Here is a 6,066-nt window from a genome sequence, read left to right on the forward strand (position 1 = left end):
TGTGAAAGGTGACAAATAAAATAATGCACATGCAACATAATATAAATGATATAGGAAACTATTGGTGGTTCTTAAAGAGTTAAGTAATGGTTTGTAAACATAAGATTATTTATTTTCAGCTGTTACAATCGTCCCTTTACTTATTGTTACAATCGCCCCCAAGACGCCATTTCAGCTTCATTTGTTAGAAACAATGCTAGTTAATTAACAAAACTAATCTTTTTTTTTGAAATGTTAATTAAAGTGTCCACTTATATATTCGGTTAATAATTTTTATTTGTTTAAACAAAATTACTTCGTTACAATATAATATTCTAATACCAAAAAAAGTACTTACGTAGCGTGAAAATATCTTTTGCGATGTAACGCTTTCAAAAGTACAATAAAATGGTTGCCAGCAGGGGTGTAAGTGTAGATTTATTAAATGCACCTTGTGAGCCACCTAGGAACCAAATTTAGAACCCGATACTCGAAATTTTTGTTCTGTTACAATCGTACCCTGTTACAATTGACCCCACTCTCCCCTACCTATTAGCATAAATCAATTAAGCTTCGTTGGTGTTAGTAATAGTTTGGCTCAGTAATAAAATAGTACCTACATTTCTCTCGTATTATGTATGAAACATAACAAGGCACTAAAAAAAACATTAAAACAAAAATATTGTTTTAAATTTGATTAGTATTTAAATAATGCCATTCAACATTAATAGTATATAGGTGAAAATTTACATACACAATTGTAAATTTATGATTTTGAAAATGTAACAGGAGTTAAACTAAATTTTTAAAAATAGGAATTAAAGGATATAAGAGGTAAAAATGTAGTAAAAGGGTTGGCATTATAAAAATAAATAGCTTTGGCTGTTTTTAGATAGTTTTTTTTTTTTAATAAGTTTATATCACGGACACCTTATTAAATAAAGTACAAAAGCAGTTTGGTTTAAACCTATGAAATTTTAAAAAGTTTGCCTTTAAGATTCATTAAGAAGCTAATGCGATTTTTTTCCAAATCATGTCATTAAAATTACGATTTAAATCGTTGTTTTTAGTCATTTGATTTGAAATTGAGATATTTTTTTTAAAATTCTTTTTAAATGTATTACTTTTTTTAAAAAAATTCTTTAATAAAAAGTTTTAAATTTAGATTAAAAAATGTATTAAAATCTTTGAAGGCAGAAATATAATAAAAGATGTGCACTGATCACCAATTCCTTCAAATTATTAATTTATTCTAAAAACGAGTGACATTTTAACATTTTACAAACGACTACTGGTTTAAATATTTTAGTGTAAGCTATTATTACTAGAGTTTTTAAAACACCCAAAGATAAGTCTAGATCAACCTTATTTCAACGCAACAAAACCGAAAACTTATTTTGATATTACGAACGCTTAACTCGGTAATGCGTTTAAACTCTCCACGCCTCTGTCATTACAAACAAACTTTAAGCTAATGCTGTAGAACTGCTATCTTAACAATCAAACATCTGAACAGAAATCATTGTTTTTCTTCTTGTTCGTTTCGCATTGGTAAATATTTTCTTTAGTAATTTGAGACATCTGAACGTTTTGAAATGTCCTTTAGTAATTGATTAAGAGTTTTTAGCTGCTTATACGAACGTCAGTGTTTTGAAGCGATGCGACTATTAATCCGAATTCATAAGTCTTAGAAATATGAATTATTAAGCATCAAGCGTACTTATTAAGTAAGTCCACTTATTAATTTATTACATCTTATGAAATTTTGCTCATAATTTGATAATTTAATTAAATTTTAACTATTTTAATCAAGATGAATCATTTTTATACGATTGTGTGGTGGTGTATATTGACTTTTTCTTTACGCACAGATCAAGATTTTGATTTTTTTTTATTATTGAAAGAAGCGTCATTTTCTTTTTAATTTGATATAAAATATGTTCCAATTGGAGTTTTTTTATTGTATCATTAATGTTTTTACTTATAATTTTTATTTATACTGTTGAAATTATTTTGTTTTGATTATTATACAGCTTAACACATTATTTTGGTAAGCTATCCAAATTAAAACACTAAAATGTGTTTGTAATGGTTTATTTATACTTTTATATTTCTTACACTGATTGCAGTGTGTAATACTTAAATTATTTATTTTAATGTGAACTTCAAAAATTATGTTTTACTATTTGTTCACAGTTTTTCATTAAAAAGGTATTCATTTATAATGGAAATGTAAGTTGCGTAACGAACTATCTCTGAATTATATTGGGTCATTATTCTGTTCTGTATATATTGTCATTATTATATTCTCGCTGTATCAATTCAATCATTATCGTATTATGTATTCTGTATACATACGATAATTATTCTATTCTGTAGATTAAACAGCGTAGAAATATAGCAATTGATAAAGATAATAAATTATTAATAAACTTTATAAGTACGTATATGAAAAATAAAATGCTTAAAAATGTCTTGGTTAACAATATTCTGATGCGCTTTTGAAAAAACGTCAATTCTTCACGATATATTTCGAGAAAAGCGACTTGAAAACTATTTTCTTTCATTTGCTAACACTAACAATAAAATAGTTTCAGATAATTAGTGAAAATAATTTCTTTTTGCAGTATGTAGCTGGTTATATAACAATACCAAAAAGGTAAAAATCTGAATTTTGAATTTTTTGTCATTTACTTTGATTTTTTGATTGCACGGCAATAATTAGTGTTTTGAAGTAAATGAAATATAAATTTTGCTTACAACAGTTAGGAAATAATTGTAATTTAACTAGTCATCTGGTATACTGTAGCTGATTATATAACAATGTCAAAAAGGTAAAAAACTGAATTTTGAATTTTTTGTCACTTTGATTTTTGGATTGCACGGCAATAATTAGTGTTTTGAAGTAAATGAAATATAAATTTTGCTTACAACAGTTAGGAAATAATTGTAATTTAACTAGTCATCTGGTATACTGTAACTGATTATATAACAGCGTCAAAAAGGTAAAAATCTGAATTTTGAATTTTTTGTCACTTACTTTGATTTTTTGATTGCACGGCAATAGTTAGTGTTTTGAAGTAAATGAAACATAAATTTTGCTTACAACAGTTAGGAAATAATTGTAATTTAACTTGTCATCTGGTATTCTGCTTAAACAGCAATTCAAATACTCTAGGTAGTCTTAAAATGAACCTATTTCGATTAACTTAAAATTTTATACGGAGATTAATTCTGCTTTCAGTGCTCAAGAAACGATTAAAATTGTATTTTCTGTAGTCGAGGAGCTACAGTTGCTATTCTGTTACTATAGCTAGTCGAAAAATGGATGGAATTTTGAAAGACGATAAATTCTTTCTGGCGATTAATTATAATGGTGTCACAGAAATAGAGCGTTCGCCTTTTAGTGAAATGAACCGGGTTCGAATCCCAGCGATGGCTGGTCGGTACAAATTCCTCCCTCGATTCGTACCGACCACAGTGCTGACGAAAAACATCCTCAATGGTACACGGATTATAAGTTATAGTCCCCTTACCACCGAGCTAACCGTGGGGAGGTTTTCGATGTTTTCCTTATCTTGTAACGCAAATGTGGGTTAGCCCCATCAAAAAGTCCTTCACGAAGGCAAATTTCTCCCAATACTTGATCCAAGAGCTCCCTGGTCTTCTCGATTGGGTTCAAAATTACAGGGCTACGGAGTTAAACATTAGTTGTCGTAAACCCGTAATTGGGTAAGCTGTTCAACGATTGTAATAAATCAAAATTATAATGGTCAAAGTTATGGTGGCCCAGGAGATAGAGCACTGGCATCCCAATGAGTTGACCCATGTTCAAATCCCAGCAATGGTTGGTCGGTACGAATTTGCTCCTTGCTCACAGTCATATCCTCAGTAGTAGATGAATCATTTGTTATAATCCTTTTGCCGTTGAGTTAACAGTGAGAAGATTTCGTCGTTTGCTTCCTCGCGTAACACAAATGCACGTGAGTTCCATCTAATATTCCTCCAGAAGTCTAGTTTGTATTTAAGTCTGAGTATTTGATAAAGTTTGTATTTGATCAAGATTGACTTGAAGTCCAGTATTTGCGCAAGAGTTCCATTATTTTCTGTGCTGGATTCATTGTTAGAAGGTCACGGACAGTGATAATCGTAAACCCCAAAAATGAATTGGCAGTTTGAGATCAGTTATAAAATGGGTTCCTTGGGGTATTCATCCACTTTTCCTTCGAGGTTAATCTCTTCCTTACCTGTACTATGCATGATTCTTTATCGCCTTACGAGATCATCGCCAACAAAACCAATTATTTTTATTTTTTGAAATGCCGGATGCTATTTAGGCAAAGTATGAAATAATCGTCCTGATGAGGTTATTATGTAAATGATGTGCATGCTACTGTGCATGACCGGAATCGGTGGTTGTTGACTTTCACCGGTGAATGTTGACAATCAAATTAGTCGCTTTGGTGAAAGTCCGAAATATTTATTACATCCGATTTGATATTAATTTATTCGTGGATATAATTACGTTTATTCGATATTTTAATACTTACTGACGATAGATTAGAACAAACATCAGTGTTTGGAGTATCAGGCAAATGTATACCGGGCAGTGGCACTTGACCTAAAAAAAACATCAGTGTAGGGTATACCCGGCAAATGTATACCGGGCAGTGGCACTTGACCTTAAAAAAATGACACTTAACCAGACCTAGTATGACTAGACGATGTCCGAAATATATACTAGGTACTAGGTCTAGTGCCACTTTTGCTATAGCTTAAATATTTAAAAAAATTAAACAAAGCATTTGAATCAATTTTAAATTGATAACGAAATTATTGCTTTAAAATAAAAATAAAAAATTATAAAAACTGCGCCAGATAAGAGTAATTGAAGTAGTTGCTTTGTACAGCGCATGTGCGGAAAAATTAAAAAAAAAACAAATTATCCAGGTGCATCTAAAAGTGGATGAATATCCCAAGACACCATAAAATGAAATTAAGTTATAATTTTATTTGTAATTATTATTGGCTATAATTTACATAATATTAACGGTTATGTAAGTCTCAATAGTCAGAAAATTTATGAAACTTATAGTATCTTCCAAAGCGAGTGCAACCTATGTAATTTATTCATTTTTACGGAAAGAATGTTAATATCCCTCTCAAAAGTGCATAAGCTGACAAATATTACATTTCTTTACTTGATAACATCCATTGGATTCATGCTAAGTCTTTAGTGAAATCAAATTAACACAATTTGATTTGAAAAATTTATACAAATTGCATAAACATATAGCGTTGTATATTTCTCTAAATATGGCAGTCAAAAACTAAGTATTTGTTTAATTGAAAAGTTTGCCTAACATATAACTATGCAATGGACGCGTAAATGTTTTAATTAAAATTTTGCACTGGGGAACCTTTATTTGTTTTGAAATAAATAGTTTCTTCTTGTGTCGGCCTTTAAAATGGTAGCTTACAATGCTTCTGAATCGTGCACTTTTCTAAAAATGGTAGCAAAAATTAAGTTCTTTTTTTAGTAAAAGGGGGCCTAATATATAACGGTAAAATGAACATGTAATAAATTCATTTTAAACATTTTCACTGTCGAACTTTTAATTTTTTTAATAAATAGTTTTGGTTCTCGTATCAATGTCTCTAAAATAATCTATCTTTACTTTTGATTTGTAAAATTTACCACTAGTATTTATTTTACTTTTAGTATTTGTACTACTGTATTTGCATAGAATTCCACTACTGATATTTATTTTAGCATCAATATTGTAATTAACTTATAAATATATCTGTTATTATACTTTTATTATTGCAGTTATAGTTTTTAAAACAACCAAAATCTAATCACATTACAATGTCTGCCGGTCAGTATTGCATTTTGATCATTTGGTCAAAATTAATAAAGTATTCAATAAAGAGTAACCGTTGGTATATGTAACAGTTTAGTTAGAGATCAAGTTTTGGTTGTTATAATTATCAATATTATTGTTATTATGAGCTTTTTAATGCTTACTTTATGAAATTTATAGTTTTAAATAAGTTATGAAAGATTTGGTACACTAAAACTCCGAA

Source organism: Parasteatoda tepidariorum, chromosome 2 (genome assembly GCF_043381705.1).
Source record: "Parasteatoda tepidariorum isolate YZ-2023 chromosome 2, CAS_Ptep_4.0, whole genome shotgun sequence".
In the NCBI taxonomy this organism is placed as follows: Eukaryota; Metazoa; Arthropoda; class Arachnida; order Araneae; family Theridiidae; genus Parasteatoda; species Parasteatoda tepidariorum.